This window comes from Chrysochloris asiatica, unplaced genomic scaffold (genome assembly GCF_000296735.1).
Source record: "Chrysochloris asiatica unplaced genomic scaffold, ChrAsi1.0 scaffold00165, whole genome shotgun sequence".
NCBI classification, from domain to species: Eukaryota; Metazoa; Chordata; class Mammalia; order Afrosoricida; family Chrysochloridae; genus Chrysochloris; species Chrysochloris asiatica.
In genome coordinates this window covers 6,028,988-6,029,706 of record NW_006408683.1, presented here as the reverse complement: position 1 = coordinate 6,029,706, position 719 = coordinate 6,028,988, and positions in this window count along the sequence as shown.

Here is a 719-nt window from a genome sequence, read left to right as displayed (position 1 = left end):
TAAAAATGTAAAAATAAAAATATTCTCTCACAGTTTAAAAAGCTAGGCATTCAAATTCAGAATATTGGCTATGGAGAAAAGTCCTTGTTTCTTTTCAGCATCTATAAGCCTAGCATTCCTTGGAGTTCTCAATGTTCCTCTGCATCTAGGAAACTTACAGTGCATGGACGTCAGGTCCAAAGGACACACAGCACTCCAGGCCCTTCTATCTTGGTAGTAGTAGGTCCCTACTTCTCTGCTCAAGTCTATTTTCCTTTTTCTCTTGCAAGATAAAAGGTGTTACGTGTAAGTAACATCCTGGAATCTCCCATAAATTGGATCAGGATGGTGATGGGATTAAGGGTGGGTGTATTCTTACTGGATTTTTACATCAAACCACATCATTGGGCATAGCTACACCTCAACTATTTAGCCACTGAGAATCCTGACCTAGTCAAATTAACACAAAACCTTAACCATCACAATGTGTATGTTGTTCTAAAAAGGTATTTGCAATTAGTAAATCATTGGTCTTGCAAACTTCTATCATGTGATCTCCAGCATTATTTGAATATGACACCATTCCTTTTTAATTTGTCATTCCTAGCATAGTAAATCCAAAGAGTGGTGACCCAATGGAATGCAGAAATCATCGGACAATCTCTTTGATATCTCAAGTGAGTAAAGTTTTGCTAAAGGTAATACAGAAACAACTACAATCATACATTGACAGAGAACTT